This window comes from Martes martes (assembly GCF_963455335.1).
Source record: "Martes martes genome assembly, chromosome: 10".
In the NCBI taxonomy this organism is placed as follows: domain Eukaryota; kingdom Metazoa; phylum Chordata; class Mammalia; order Carnivora; family Mustelidae; genus Martes; species Martes martes.
The window spans coordinates 45,997,944-46,013,614 of record NC_137898.1 but is presented as its reverse complement, the minus strand read 5'-3'; the positions used below and the strand labels follow the sequence as shown (position 1 = coordinate 46,013,614).

General features: G+C 49.1%; 1 protein-coding gene across 1 annotated transcript in view; it reads left to right on the top strand.

Moving 5' to 3' along the window:
• The window catches only part of INSC (INSC spindle orientation adaptor protein), an 86,900-nt gene that overhangs the window by 46,176 nt on the left and 25,053 nt on the right, over positions 1–15,671 (top strand). The gene's annotated exons all lie outside the window — the stretch shown is intronic.

Below are 15,671 nucleotides of genomic sequence, written 5' to 3'. Positions count from 1 at the left end.
ACTTTCCATACACAAACAGTCCAGAAAACACCTCTGTGCCTGGCGCTGAGCAGGGCGGAGAACAGCCCGAGAAGAGCCCTCTGGTGGTCAGAATAGCAACTACATGCTACGACCGTCGTGCTTTGCCTAGCGGTTCCCAGGGATTTCTACTTAGATCTGATGCTTGCCTGAGTGTGCAAACGTCCCCATTACACAGATGAAGAAACCAAGGCTTAGAGAGCTGAAATGACTTGTCACCCAGAATTACACAGCATGTAGTTCATTCATTCAGCAAATATTTATTGACTGCTCTTTGCCAGGTACTGTTTCAGGTACCGGGAGTTTAGTGAACAAAACAGCCAAATCCCTCATCCTCTTGGAGCTTCCATTCAAGTGCAGGGAGTGGCAAGCCAAGACCTGTCACATTCAGCCTGCTGCCTGTTTCGGTATAGCCCGTGAGTGGAGAAATTACCCCCCACCCCTTTTTAAATGGTTAAAAAAATCAGAAGAATAACATTTTGTAGCCCGTGAAAATTCTGTGAAATTATAATTCAAATTTTTGACCCAGAAAGTTGTCGTGAACTGGCATCCTTCTTCATTTAGGTGTTGACAGTCTACCTTTATGCTACAGCAGTGAGTTGAGTAATTGTATGAGACCATAAGGCCCACAGAGCCAAAAAGATTTCCTATCTGGCCCTCGGCAGAAAATGTGTTTTGAGCCCAGTTCTAACAGGTAATCAGATCATTGCGACAATGATGAACAGAACAGTTAACAGCGAATACTTGCTTAGGGCAAGCACTTTGCTAAGCCCTTCCTTTCACTGTGTCTTGTAATCGTTACCACCCCGATGATACTGTGATTATCCTCCTTGTTTACAGAAGGATGAGAGGCTCAGGGAAGTGAAGCACCTTGCTTAAGGGAACCCAGCTAACGGGTGGTCCAGGAGACATGTAGTCAAGCTCTACCAAGCCAGAGCCAGCCTGGGCTGTGAACCATCATGTGGACCCAGGACTCATATCTGGACATTGTGAGGCCTCACAGTGTGCTGCTTCCAAAATTGAGAGAAATTCTAGACCCAGGAAAGGCTCAAGGTCTCTCCCACCCCTGCCATGCCCTCTTCCCCAGGTCATGCCCACACCTGCCCCAACTGTGTGATCTGGGCTGCTGAGAGCTGGCCTCAGAGGCTCTAGTGAGGTTGGCCATTGTTAGTGTTTAGAGCGCAGGGTGGAGAAGCCCAAAGACAGGCTGGATTGTAGAAACTGCAGCAGGACAGGGGAGGTGAAGACAGGATAGTGAGTGTGGCGTCCAGGGGCTCTTGCCCGCCACACAGTCACAAGGCCCAATTCATGCACTAGTCACAGAATGTGAAAGTCCCAGCCTCGGCTGATTTGCTGGCCTGGGCTCCTCGCTGAGGCCCACTTGACTAATTGGCAGTGAAAAATGTGCTCGATTTGGTGAAATTCATCTTTGTCATGCTGCTCTCCCACTTTCCTCCAATGCCAGAAAAGTCCGTTAAATCACTCACAGACCCTAGTGACAGCGGCGTGGGTCTAGCCAGGACACCAGACACCCTGCCGCGTGCTGCCTGGGCTCTGTCGGGTGTGGGGCACTCATGTGGTCCTAGATTCAGGCGTGGATCCATTCATCCATTCTGTGAAGTCACTTCAGCACCAGCATCCTCCTTGCTTCTGTCATCCAGCCTTCCGCTCAATCATTCATTCATTTGCTCAATCCATCACAGAGCAACCGTGCTCCGCATCCCTTCCCTCCTGGTAATCTGCTGAGAAGCCACCCAGCACAGCGGGGAAGCCATGGCCTCTAATGGTCAGGCTTTCCTGGTTGGGAGCACAGGCTTCTCCACGACAAGTTTGGGCACCTTTCCCTGAGGACTTGGCTTACCTTCCCAGAGATGCCGCATCCTCAGTTAAATGGGCATGAAGAGATCTACCCCTGAGGACCGTCAGAGGAGACTAGATGCATGGGAACGTGGTGCTGTTCCCACGAGGCACCAAGAAAGGGTAGCTGTTATGATGGCAGGTAGTGAGACAGCCACCGGGATTTGACCATCAGTGGCCTGGGGAAGATTACCGTCGGGTGGACTGGGGAAGTGCTGACCTGGTGGGAGGAGGAGGCTGGCATGGTGGGAGATGCTGCACAGGGCTCAATATGGAGAAGCTGGGTGGGTCCTCGCATCCTTTCTATTTTACAGATGAGGAAACTGCTTGGAACTGGAGAGCTTTAGAACCAAGGCTGGTTCTGAGGTGGGGGCTGCAGACGGCTTCCTGGAAGCCAGGCTGCGTGTGTTAGCTTGGGCAGTGGGCAGACTTGGACACTCCCTGAAGAGGGTTGGTAGGGCGACATGTCAGAACACAGTGCAGTCCTCTCCAAAGGTGTCTGGAGGGTCTTTCAAGAATCTGTTCTTTCTTTTCAGAGACCTGATTCATCCTGGCCACAGCCTCTCCTACATTGTGTTTCCCCTAAACCAGTGAGTTTCAGGAAGTCTGTCCTACATCCCTTGTATCCTTGGCAGACAGTTGCCCCTCATTCCCCAGACTCTGTGCTGGGCTCTGGAGAGGAGGGACAAACAGCTATGTTCCCTGTCTCCCCCTGGGCGTGGCTGGGGAGAAGCCAAGAGGTTCAGACAGTGGAAAGGGGCTGTCCCATGGCCATCAGAGGCCACAGGCCAGTGGCACCACCTCTGCTTTGGGTGCTGGTGAAGGCAGGAGTAGGGAAGCAGTGGAGCTTGGCTCAGAGGGCCAAGGAGGAGCTCCCAGGCGGGCCAAGGGAAAGGGGCCTCAGCAAACGCAGAGGTTCTCCACAGCTGGCCAGTGGGTGGTGGAGCTCTAAGTCTTTCAGGAGCTCTATGATCAATGAACTGGGGGAGCCTGAAAAAAAGACAGTGTTCTCTGGATCCTACCTTGGAGAAGACTGGAGGAAGAAAACAAGGGCCCAGGAGGGAGTGAGGGCCCCAGAGCCACACAGTCCAATGAGAGCAGACAGACCCAACTCCCTCTGGATGGCCAGACGACCCAGCCTGCCTGGTCTGGTCACGGCAGCCTTCCTGGGGAGAGCTGTAGGGTTTAGATAGGCTGACAGAGGGCTAGGGAACAAGTCATTCGTCTCTGAACCGTGGTTTCCTCTTTATAACATGGGGACAACTCTTCCTTGGTGGAGGGGCCACGATGAGGTGGTGGGACAGTGTGGGCGGGGCTCGCCATGTGGTGCCTTCGAGGAGGGAGCACTCCACCTGGGTTGGCTTCCTCTCCCTCCTTCTTGCCCATTTGTCTCCACTGTTTCAGGTGGATCTGGGGAAACCCTGTATACCCCTAAAGAGGCTGAGTCCTGGGACTTTTACAACAGTCCTGGCAGAGTCCCAAATGTTCTGCGTGGTGAGAGGGATGGTTAGGGCACTGCTGGTGCAGGAGATGGGTTTGGACAGGGCCAAGGGCCAGGATGGAATTGTAGGGGGTGGGGGCTTGAGCGGGACTGGGGCTGTGGTCCAGGCAGGGGGATGGGGATCTGAGGGGCAGGAACCCATGGGTCTAGGGCCGTAAGTGGGGACATGGGGGGCACCCAAAGCTCAATGCTAAGACAGCCTCAGACAACCTCAGAGACAGTTCTAGGAAGTACCTCTTCCAGCCTTGCGACCAGAGACCATCTTGCTTTCAAAAGAGCTTCTTTTTATTCCCACCCCCTCCCTCTTATTTTATTTTTTCAAATAAGGAGTTCACCCTGTGCTGGAGCCAAAGGGAGAGTTTAATGAAAATCGATGGAGAAATTAAAGATGGAAAGAAATTAAAGATGAGCAGGGGGCAGGGAATGAGGGTTCAATTTCAAGTCCAAGAAGAAAATTGTCAGTGGCAAGGGTTGGGAAAACTGCTGCCTCTCTCCATGCAGCTCTGCCACCCCTCCCCCGTCTCCTGGGCCCACTTCTTGTGATTGAGATGCCCTGACATCTGAAGGGCTAGGCTGGAGGTGGAGGGGTCTGAATCCAGCTATTTAAATCCCAGAGACCCTTGGCAGGAGGGGGCAGGGTGCAAGGGGGCCAGTAGGGCACGTTCTGCCACTCCAGCTGCCATTTCACAGGACTTTCTCTCCCTGCTTCTTCTCTGCAGCATTGCAGATGGTCGTAAATAGATACTATTCACACAAAAAAGCCAGTTTTTATTTTCTTTTTCTCATTTGATTCTCACAATCACATTGTAAGGAAGGCAGAGAGAGATGGTCCCACCCATTTTACAGAGGGCAGAGTTGAGGCTGAAAGGCATATAGACACAGTGAGGGAGGCAGAGCCTGGGTTGGGAACCCCATTTTTTTTTTTTTTTTTGCTCCCAGCTATAGGTTCTATTTGCTACAGTCTTCTTTGCCTACTTTCCCTAGTTAAAAAGAGTGTGGTGTGCAGACCCCAGGGCAAGGAAGCTATTCTACCTTGATACAGTCAGTTCTAGTTTGTCAGTGAGGTTTGGTGGGGAGAGTGGGGCAAGAAATCTGCTTAAGTTAACTTGCAGCCCCTTCTTTAGCCAGGAGTAGCTGCTAGAGGGGGGGGGAGAGAGAGAGAGAGAGAGAGAGATAATGTGTCTGGATGGAGATCCCAGATACCTCTCCACCCCAGGGCTCAACCCTCCGAGGCTTATCAGCTCCCCCCTCCCCCCCAGCCCCCAGGTGCAGGCCTTCACCTGCCTTGGAAATGGGCTGGAACAGTGCAAAGAACCCCAGGGTGCGAGGTCAGCTGTCGGTGCTATGACAGGCAGGTAGACAGGGATGGGGACTGCAAGGGGGCCGTCTAGAGGGAGTGTGGTTCATTTCCTTTCCTGAGTTCCAAGCCTCCCAAGCTTCTCCCTCTGCCTTGAGAGTAGAGGGTAAGGAGGCTTGAAGGAGGCCAGGATGTGAAGAGGCAAGAACAAAATTAGGCACTGTCCCACCTCCCTGCAAGCCTTCCCTCCCCCAATCCACCCCCCCCCCCCCCCGACACACACAACCCGCAAGAGTCCGCGCTGAGATGACAGGCCAGTATTGTTCAGACTGAACGAAGGCCCTGCTGGCTTGGGGGGCTGCAGCCCATGCACAAGGCACAACCTGAGTTTGGACGAGGCCGGGAGCCCCCTGGCAGCTGGAACAAGTGCAGCAGCGAAGGCAGGCTGCGCTCGGTCGGGGCCGCCGTAGGTTCCCGTACGTTGTGCGGCAGCGACCCCTGGTGGATGAGAGCGGCAGCGGCAGCCCTCTCTCCCCGCCTGAGGCTGTCTTCTGGAGCTGTCCAGGCTGGTGGGCTCAGGATCGAACCACCCATCCAGAACAGTGTGTCCTGTGTATGTCGTGTGTGTGCGGAGGAAGGAGGGAGATTTGAAAATTCAAGGCAACAGGAGCTTCTTCCCACCAACCCAGCTTCCTCCAGAAGAAGGATGTGGATACAATTTGTAATCTAACGTGTGTCTGACTCCCAGAAACCTTCCTGAGCCCCCCAGTTCTCACTGGACCCCAAGCCGCTCGGCCTGACACAGAGGTGCCTGTGAGCACGCTGCTTCTGGCACATTCCCCCTTTGGTGAGCAAGCCTGGGTTCCATGCCTGGTTTCAGCACTTAAGAGGTGTTGACCTTGTAGTCTTCTAAGTCCTGGTCCCTTCTTCATATGTAAAGAGGAGTGACAGTCCCTACCTTGCAGGCTGTGAGGACGAAATGAGTGCATGTGCCATACATGTGAGGTTTTTTCCCCCTTTCCTGCCAGAATCCTCCTCTGAGCGTCTTCAGGCCTTCCTTGCTTTGGTGCACCTGCCTAGGCTGGGGAGGCCTGGGAAGGCATCTCACACGCCCTTGCTGAAAGGGCTCTGATGCCCTTCTCTGGTCAGCCTTCCCGACTGCTCTCTTCCCTCCTGGCACTCACACTGTACTCACTGCTGCTCCTGGAGCGTGCCCCATGCTGCCTGGCCTCGGAGCTCTGCCTCAGCTTCCTACCAATAGACACCATATCGCCCACCGCGTAGCCCATCAGGAAAGTGGCTTGCACACCCAGGTGAGCAATGCTTGCCGCATGACTGGATAAATATTGTTGGAAGAGTTCTAGTGCATTCTTACCCATTGCAGAGGAGAGGGTAGAGGCCCAGAGAAGGGAGGTGATGTGCACACACACACACCCCACTTCTTCTGTGAGCAGCAGGCCTGAGGCCAGAAGGCAGGTGATGGGAGCTCACTGGGCTGCAGCCTGGCCTCTGTGAGCTGTTTCAGGCCCAGGTGTGGGGTGGGCGTGGGGAGTGCAGATAATGAAGCATCCCTTCAGTAAGGACAGAATGCCTCAAAATCTGTCTGTGGGATTTTCCCTGAGCCCCCTTTTATACCATCCATCCCTAGTAATTTGTTCCAGCTTGCCTTCCCCTTGCTTTCACTCCTCTGGCCCCGAGCCCACATTCTTGGGTCCCCAAACAGACCTTGTCCCCAGCTTAGGGGTTCATGGGGAGAACCCGGGCCAGACTGTCCTTTGCCGCGGGTTTGCTGAAGACCCACAAGCAAGTTTTCTAGTCCCCATGAAACTCCGTTTTCTCATTTGGCGGAGGGAGGCATGTGTTCCCCAGGGACTGTGTGACATATGAAATAATTTTGGAAGACAAATGTGATGAACGAATGTCCGAAGCGGTGAGCAGGCCGGGCTGGGAATTCTGGGGCCTCTTCTCCGGGGGTTGGGTGTGTGGTGAGGGGGAGACATCCCTCGTTCCTCGAGGAGTTGCCTGGGTGTCTGTCCCCCCTGGGAGTTCACAGATGGAGGCCTGCGCTTCTGTGCAGGTGGGTGGTGGGCTGAGGAGGCGCAGACTCGGAGAAGTGCATTTCCCGCCTGTTCCCCAAGCAATCTGGTGAGAGCAGAAAATAAATAAGTCAGATGTAAACACAATGCCGGTGCTGGGGATGCAGGAAGCTGGGCCAGGGGGACGCGGGGGTTCCTGGGGGCCCTGGACAAAGTGTAGAGGAGCCTGCCCACTCCCCCCCCAATGCTGCCTTCCCCTTTGTCTTCTGAAGTCTGGAGGTGAGCCCGGGAAAGGCAGTTGCTGGGGCAGGAAGGGGAGAAGCTAAGGAGGCTGAGGGGGCGGCAGAAGGTGTCGGTGTGGGGCAAACCTGACTAGGGAGGACCCACTCGCATGGAGAGTAGGCCCGCTCTCACAGCACAGAGCCAGACCCACTGTCCTGCCCGGGCCAGCAGGTGACCGGCCTGTGGTCCCCAGCAGCAGAGACAGAGAGAGAGAGACAGGGAGAGGGAGGGGGGATAAGAAAGAGGAAGAGGGAGGGGAGATGGTTGGACATGTCCACAGAGAAGGAACAACACACAGTTTCCAGGGGAGTTTCATTCTCCTCTGGGCTGCTTCAGGGGTAGGAAGCAGTTTGCCACTTAGCCGTAGCTGGACAGGCAGTGCCCCCATTGTCATCTGCTCGAGGTGCAGAGTGGCCTCGCAGGGTGGGTTTCATTGTCATTCTCCTGATGAGCAGTGATTTTGAGCATTTTCCCACATCCTTATTGACCCTTAGGATATTTTCTGTGAAATGTCTGACACTTTGGTCCATTTAAAAAAAAATGACTTCTTTATCTTTTTGTTAACTGAATTATAAACTTGGAAAAACATATTCTACGTATGAAACCTTTGTCAGGTATGTCTTGAGAATATACATTCTCAGCCCATGGTCTGCTCTTGAGTTCTCTTCATGGTGTCTTCTGATGAATAGAAAGGCTTAACTTAGAGAAAGTCCAGTTTATTGATCTATTCTTTCATAGTTGGTGCTTTTTGTGTCCATTGAAGAAATGCTTATTTAAATCATAAGAGACTCTTAATCTCTGGAAACAAACTGAGGGTTGCTGGAGTGAAGGGGTGTGGGAGGGATGGGGTGGCTGGGGGATGGACATTGGGGAGGGTACATGCTACGGTGAGTGCTGTATATTGTGTAAGACTGATGAACCACAGACCTGTACCCCTGAAACAAATAATACATTATATGTTCATTTTTAAAAAGTATAAAAACCCTAAAAAAAGTGTTTGTTTACCCCCTAATCATGAAGGTATCCTATATTTTCTTCTAGAAGCTTTATTGTGTTATACTCCACATTTAGGTCTATGATCTATTTCAAATTAATTTTTTTAGTGGTGTTTGAAGTTCAGTGTTTTCCAAGTGATATCCAGTTGAGCTAGCACCATTTGCCAAAAAGACCATATTTCACCATTTAATTAAAGAGGTGCCTTTGTTGTTAGTAAAGTGAGTCTGTTTCTGGAGTTTTTTTCTTTTTTCTGTTCCATTAGTCTTTTGTCCATCCTTGTGCCAAGATGACACTGTCTGAGTCCCTGTAGTCTATAACAAATTTTAACATTTAGTAGTATAAATCCTCCAACGTTGTTCTTTAAGATTATCTTGGTAATTCTAAGTTATTTGCCTTTCTCTGTACATTTTAGAATCCACTTGTTAATTCCCACAGAAATACCTGCAAGGATTTTGATTGGGATTTCTTTAAATTTATAAATAAATTTTGGGATTATTGACATCTTAGACAGTATAGGGTTTTCCAATCAATAAATGTAGTATACATATCTTTATAGAGACTGTCTTAATTTCTCTTGGCTATGTTTTGAGTTTTCAAGTGTCAACATCTTGCACATCTTTTTAGGACTTATTTCTGGGTGTGTTTTATGCTAATTAAGTCCTATCTTAAAATTCTTACTTTCTAATTGTTGCTGATACATAGAAAATATAATTTTGAATATAATGGTGTATATAGACTCTTTTGGATTTTATACAGATTTGAATTGTGTTCAGATTGTGTACACAGTCATGGGATCTTTAAATTATGAAAGTTCTTCTTCTTTTCTGGTGATTTTACCTTTGTATTTCTTTTTCTTATCTTATTTCATTGGCTAGGGCCACTGTAAAAGGTGAAATAAGAGTGATGATAATGGATATCTGTCTTTTTGCTGGTTTGGAGGAATTCCTTCAAAATTTTATTTACTATTTCATTATTAACTGTGATATCATTATCACTTTAAGGATTAGATAACAGGCTCAGAGAAGGTAAGTAAACTGCTCATTTCACCAAATCAACAAGTAGCACAGGTGAATTGTGAAGCCAGACTTTTCTCTCTCCTAAGATTGGGCAGCTTCTACCATACCATAGGTACATCTGGGACAGGGGTGCTCAACCTAAGATCCCCGTTGGAATTAGTTGAGGAGTCTTTAAAAATATTGATACCAAGACTCTATCCCAGAACAATTAAATCAGATTTTCTGGTGGTGAATCCCACGCATTAGTAATTTAAAAACTTTCCCAGATGATTCTAATCATCTGAGAACCCAGGCTAAGAACCACTGGTCTAGAAGCATTTTTGGTACAATTCCCACCCTAGCTGTGCCCAGGAGTGCTTTGCTGAAAACTTGGTGTTTTTACATCAGCACAGGCCTGCTAACCCTAACTCAAAGGGAAGTGAACTTGTTTTTGCTGGTCTTTTGATATCCTCTCCCAAACTCCTCTCCTTCTACCCCCAAATGCCTTCAGAGCATCTGTTTGACAATCCACTTTAAGGAAAATCATCTGCCTGACAGGGAAATTATTTTTTATTTGTCAGTAAAATAAAGTGATTCAATCTCTGGTTTTCCTCTACTGCAATAACTCATCTCTCTGTACCTCAATGACTTCCTTAGCAAACTGGTTATAATCCCTTTCATCCATTGTCCCATTCTCTATTACATATTAATGTTTGTTTTATCCATTTTGACACTGAGCTTTTAATCAAAAATTCTTGTTTGAAATAGCAAAGGAGGTTGAGTGGTATCTGGGACATGTTAGTTTGGAAGGAGGATAATATGATCCTCCCAGAGGCCTGTTTTACTTTCTGTAGCTTTCTACAGAGCTGTCAGCTCTACCAGCACTCTTTAAAATAAATAACCCATTTTACAAAGTGAGCCTTTAACCCCTTACGTTGTGCGCAGATTCTGTGTTGGAACTTGCCCTGATCTGGTTTATATCCCGCATTCAGATCTTGCTTCTGATAGATGGATTCATTTATTCCACCCGGTGCTTCTCCCTGTCCCTTGGCCCACACTTGTCTTTGTTTCCTTGGGCATGACATTTGCTTCCCTCTCTATGATTGATTTTTCCTTCTGGCTATATCCTGGGCAAGCAGATCTGTCCTGCCTGGTCCCATGAGCAGAATTCCCACAGCTTTGTGGTCCCCACTTGTCTTTTTTTTTCCCCCTGCAGACTTCAAGTGTCTGAGTGGACAGACAGATGAAAGAGGAAATCCAGGGGTCTTTAGGTGTTCTTCCTCCCCTGTGGCTGAGTTGCTACCACATTCGTGTGATTCTGTTTAACTGTTACAACCCAGCAACCTTCTGCCTTTCCCTAAAAACCAAACATGCAGAATGGAACTGGAAGATAGCAACCCAGCACCAGTATATATGGTGGGTCTTTATGTACTAGCCAGTATCTTTTAGATACCTGCATTAACGCCACTAGTGATGCTTTTCTAATAATTAGTAGGAAGAGAAGTTTGCTCATAAATCTGATGTAATGTTTACTGTGCATTTTGGGTTCCACCAGCTCCCTCTGTGTCCAGACTCCAGGTGCATCAGCCCTGCTGCCCAGGTGATGACCAGGCCATACTATCTTCATCACCACTTGCATGCCCTCCCATGAGGAAAGCTTGGTCTTGGGCCCAGGCCCATCCCATTCCATGTAAAAGCTAATTACATATAAGTGCTTCCAGCAGCAATTTCTTTAGAGATGTGAAAGTGCTTTGATTAGATTGTTCTCTTGGCATCATTAAGTTTATGTCCAGGGATGGGAAGTGGTGGTGTGAGGATGGAGACTTTCCAGAAATGGGACCAGTGTTTGAGGAAGCTGGCTTCAGGCTGGGCCACTCCTGGGGCCAGTGTAGGAACTAAGCTAAGCAGCCCCCATTGACCTGAACCTTTCACTTGCTTCTCCCTTCACTGCCTTTCCCTAAGGCTGCCCAGAGGGGCACAGGGAAAAGAGTGAGGAGACCAGGATGGGAATTCTGGCCCTGGCACTAATGTGCTTCATGGCCTTGATGAACTCTTTGCCTCCTCAGTGCTCTGTCTCCCCACCATTCAGCCTGCTGTGTTAACTGCCATGTGTCAGACTTCAGCTGGGTGCTGGGGACCAGAGATGATTCAGTACAGGAGCTGCCCAGAGCAGCTCTCCTTTAGTGTGGGGTGGACATATAAACTTATGTGGACACCCTGACACAATAAGTGCACTAGTTATGATCAGACCAGAGTGGTATGGCAGCTGGAAGGACAGAGACACTCTGTGGGAGGCAGGCATGTGTTCACAGAGGAGGTGACGTCTTACCTGAATCTAAGAAGGGAGTCGGGGCAGGGACTGGGAAGATGACCACTCAAGCTTTAGGTGAACTGGGTTTGAGGTGTCTATGGAATATCCAGGCAAATTAATTTGGGAGTTAAACATAAAGTGATTGAGTGGCAGTTTGGAAATGTAGTTGTGGATCTCAGGAAAGAAGGTTGGGGCTGGAGAGCTGGGTTTGGGAGTCATCAGAGTGAGTCACTGAGGCCAATTGGCTTGGGTGCTCTTGACTGAGACGGTACAAAGGGGGCTAACGGGGGAACCTGGGGTAAGCTACCTTAGGTGCATGCAAAGGAGGGCAGACTAAAGGAGCAAACGATAGTGGTAGTTAGCTAGGGAAGAGATGAGCCCCCCAAATGGGGTATCATGGAGTCCCAGGCAGGAGAGAGCACCGAGGTGGAGAGGCCAAGTCAAAGAGGACTGGGAGGCTGCCAGACAAGTCCCCAAATCCTTTTTAAACATGTGATTTTTCTCTCTCTCTCTTTCATCTTTTATTTCTCTGTGCATCTCTCTGTCTTTGTTTCTCCATCTCTTGTTTCGTCCTGATTCATCTTTGTACCAGTGCCTAGTTCAGGGCCTGTCACAAGGTAGGTGCACAATTAATGTTTGATGAGCTATGAAGAGATGCAGGGACTATCCTACTTTTCTCTTTATTCTCCTCTGAGGGATTGTAGTTATTCATCTTATTGGTGCTGGTCAGGAATTGAAATAGGAGTCACTCCTCTTTTAAAAGTTCTAGTTCTGGGCTGCATGAGTTGGTGCTCAAACAAGTAGGAAAACCTGTGCGCCCCAACCCAAAGGGCTGAGGTTCCCAGTGGGGTCTCAGTCCTGGGGGGTCCTACAGAAAGGTGAGTAGGACCCAGGGCCCCAGATCTAGAGATGGCTACAATCATCAGGTATGGAAGAGATGGGATGATGGACCACCATGTGACAGATATTTTACGTGCATTATCTTAGTTATCTTCCAATATCCTCTGAGGTGGATATTTTTACCCCCACTTAGAGATAAAGCCTCAAAGTAAGTACAAAGATTGTGCAGCTAGTAAGATGCAGAAGCAGGATGCAGACCCAGGTAGGTGTGAATCCAGAGCCTGTGCATGTTCTGATGCTACAGGAATGGGTTCAGGCACTGGGACGCCTAGAGCCCAGTGATAGTCCCTCCAGGCCTCTCACTGTGATGAGCTGGCTGGGTTGGAGTTGCTGAGAGGGTGATGCACACAGAGATCAACTTGCGCTAGTGGCATCTTACTGACAGCAGGCAGAGTGGCACATCATTATCATCAGAGCCAAAGGCCCAGGAAATTGGCCCAATGTGACAATCTCCCAAATAGAAAAATGGGCAAAACACATGAACAGGCAATTCACAGAAAAAGTCCAAATGGCAAAAACCAAAATCAAAAGCCAAACCTAATCAAAGTAAAATGGAAGCATGAAAAGTCTCTGAGCTTCTTTGTAGAAAGTGAAGACATGCATATTAAAATAAAAATTCTGCATATCCACCAAACTGGCAAAAATTTAGAATCTGACAGTACCAAATGTTGGCAAGAATATGGAGTTAAGTGAGTTTATACATTACTGATGGGAATATAGATTGCTACAGCTGTTCTGCAGAACAACTTGACAACACTAATAAAATTAAAGATGTGCAGACCCTATGAGTTAGTAATTCCACTCCTCGATGGAGACCCCTAGAGAATCTGGCATCTATGCACCAGAAGACACTTAGAAGAATATTTACTGTATATTATAGAGCATATACAGAATATTATTATATATTATAGCAAAAACTGAGAAATGACTCAAATGACCATCGATAGGAGAATACATAAATGAATCACAATCAGTTTATACAATGAAATACCACCCAGCAGTGAAAATAAATGGACCTTAGCCACAGGCACCAACAGGAAGGAGTTTCCCAAACATAATGGTGACAGGGGGGAAAAGCAAACTGCTATATACAGTATGATACCATTTATGTAAAGTTCAAAACTTTGTAAAGCTATATACATGCAACAAATCTCTAAAGAAAACTGGGAATAATAAGCACAAAATTCAGGGTAGTGGCCCATCCACCAGGGAACAACAGAGGTATGAGATCAAGAACTGCATACTCGGGGCTTTCTGATGTTATTTTATTCCTAATATTAGAATTTCTGGATATTAGGCACATACATACACACAGATAGGTGTTCATTTTGATATTTTTTTTATGTCATACATTTGCAACACACACGTGTATTCTCTTTGGAAGGGATGGTATATTTTGTAATTAACAAGGTACCGGAAGAGATCTGAAGCATAAGGGAAGCGGGACAGCAGGCAGTTGCAAGGACAGGACACCACAGACACTCTTCTCTGGGAAATCTAAGGGCAGAAGGGGAATTAGGCTCAGTCAGGGTCACTCTCTTGAGATCAGGAATCTGTGGACTCCAGGAGCTGCTCTTTCTTTCTGGAGCTGCTCTTTCCTGTGGTGGCCTTTGCTCCCAGTATCTCCTCTGTCCGTGATGCCGTTCTTCTCCCTTTACTCATCTAAAGTGTGTGTTCACGTCTTCGGCCCACTGTCACTCGCTTGCATTTACTCCTCATGTGCCCAAAGCCCGCTACTACATGTGAGGCCTGAATGAGCTCTCGTCCCCAGGCTTGCAGAGTGTCCAGGGTGACAGGGGACACAGACAAACAGGAGAGACAGAATCACACCACAATGGTGCTGCTCCCAATTGCTGGGGCATAAAGTCATCTGCAAAGCTTGTTAAAAGGCAAATTCCAGGCCTCTCCAGAGTCTGAGTAGGTCTGGATGGGGCCCAGAAACGTGCTTTGGAGAAATCCTCAGTGAATTTGGTGCAGCTGGTCCTCAGACACCTCTTGGAGAAACAGTGTGATGAATGCGATGTTGCTAGCAGAGCTCTGAGGGCCACCACCCCAAGCTGGGGTGTGGGCATTAAGTCAGGGTGGCTTCCAGGGACCTCCCCAGAGGGTGTCCTCATGGGAAACCACACTGTAAAATGGTTATTTGTGGATGAGCCTCCTGCTTCACTGCAGGGGCTACCCTGCCCTGGCTTACCTCTGCTTCAGGGAAATCACACTCGGCGGGTTTGCTGAGGAGCATTTTGGGTTGGGAAGCAGGCCTGCTGTCCAGCCGTTGATGACCCAAGCCCTTGGAGACCATTAGCCCCTGGCCTCTCTAGTGTGTTTAGAGTGGCCCATCTCCAAGCATGTACTGGGGACTAGGTTTGGGTCTGGTTTGGGCCTGGCCAGCACTCTCAAATGGGTTTGGGAATGCAATTCCATTTGCCTCCAAGATCAGACTGAGGAGACCAGATAACTGAGACCCTTAGCTGTCGCTGTGGATAGTGCTGGAAGGGGGAAAGGGATAAAGGCCAGGCAGGCTTAAGAGGTTTCTTATGTTGGCAAGCTGACAGTAGGGCTGCTTCCTGTCTCGAGGCCCAGAGCAGCCCCCTTTGCTTACCTGGGCCCCAGTGAGGCCCCCTCTGAAGGCCCCCTAGTCAGATGTCTGGCATGAGTCCAGTCCTGCCAGCGGCCACCTGGCTGCTATTTGTTCTTTTTTATTAGGCACTTCCAGGTGAGTTTTATTGTGGACAGCTCCCCCTGCTCCTGTTCCACGTTCATCTCTTTCTGAGTCTGAGATTGCCAAAGGCTTTTACAGCTAATGGGCCTTACAGCTCCCAAGAGCCATTTAAGGGAGGCCCAGAAGTCAATGGTGGTAATTAGTCAAGAGAAACACTGACCTCTGGAGAACTGCTTGAGCTGAGTGGCAGGAAGTGAGGGTGTAGGGACAGGAGCCCTGGGCCTGCAGCAGGCATGGGGAGCATTGGCATGGGGGTCTCCTCACTTCACCTCTCCCTGGTTCTTCCTGGCCTCATCCCTGCCCCCCACTCCTAACAGGGGGAGGACTTCTGGGTGCTTGATGACAGGGTCCTCAGGCAGGCTGGTGTCCTGGGGCATCTCAGGGGCAGCAGGCACCCTGCTGAGCTAACTCTGTTACGTTACTGTTATGTTACTACCCACCACCCCTCCCCTGCCTTTCTCCAGAAAGCCTCATCTACTGATGCTTGATGAGGCGGAGGTCTGAGCTCAGCTGTGACTTCTCAGGAGGCAGTATGATGTCCTGATAGAAACCATGGGCTTTGAAGCTAGGCAATTCGGGTTCAAATTCCAAATCAACTTGTTTTAAGGTTTGTGATCTGTGGCAAGTCAGTGAACCTTTTTGTGTCTCAGTTTCTTCATCTGTAAAATGGGGAGACTAATCATGCTGGACTCCGAGGCTTCTGACAAGGAGGAAATGGTATGCGTACTGCGCTTGGAGGGATGAGCCCTTGATAAGTAG